The following is a 698-nucleotide window of genomic DNA, read 5'->3' as shown; positions in this document are numbered from 1 at the left end:
CGATTCCCGGTCAGGGAAAATTGCTCTATCGAACACTCGATTCGTTTGGAAGTCGTTACTTTTCCTCTCCGGGAAGGGGATTTCTCTGGCCACATCCCGACTAAAAGCTCGTCTTCCTCGTCCCCGTTAGGGTCGATGGCTACAAAAAATACTCATTTTCTAACGCTAACGGCAAATTTGAAGGGAATTTTCTCAGAAAAGGAGATGGGAGAAGGTGGAAGGAGGGACCTGGATCCATCCTGTCACCAGGGAGTCACCTCAGTTCTTCCTACATCGCGTTTCTGTAGTGTAGTGGTTATCACGTTCGCCTCACACGCGAAAGGTCCCCGGTTCGAAACCGGGCAGAAACATCGCTTTTAGGGTTTTCTTTTCCCTATCTTGCAGATATGGAAGGATTTGGATCATTCAGTGTGGGGACAGTGACAGCACAGTGTCATTTAGCTCTGGTTTGGGCAACTGGAGAACGGACCTTGTCCCTGCCCCTTGCAAAGCAGTGCTGGGGATGCCTATTCCTTTTGGGACATCTTCATGGTGTGTTTTCTCCCTTAAAAAGCAGTTATATCTGGGAAATTTCCTCTGGCTATCGAAAGAAACAGTTTGGTTTCCCTTGGTTGTGTCCATTGCGTTGACCACCCTCAAGACACTGCGAAGGGTGTCCCAGGTGGGTGTCGGCAAAGGGAGAGGGATAGGTTCTTGTG

General features: G+C 49.3%; 1 non-coding gene across 1 annotated transcript; it reads left to right on the top strand.

The window, feature by feature from the left end:
* Positions 1–277: 277 nt before the first annotated feature.
* Positions 278–350, top strand: TRNAV-CAC. Its single transcript has one exon. It is a non-coding gene; the product is annotated as a tRNA-Val (tRNA).
* Positions 351–698: the final 348 nt, after the last annotated feature.

Source organism: Nestor notabilis, unplaced genomic scaffold, assembly GCF_000696875.1.
Source record: "Nestor notabilis isolate BGI_N333 unplaced genomic scaffold, ASM69687v1 scaffold668, whole genome shotgun sequence".
NCBI lineage: Eukaryota > Metazoa > Chordata > Aves > Psittaciformes > Psittacidae > Nestor > Nestor notabilis.
Note: the sequence above shows the minus strand (reverse complement) of the source record. Positions and strands in the feature narration are given on the sequence as shown.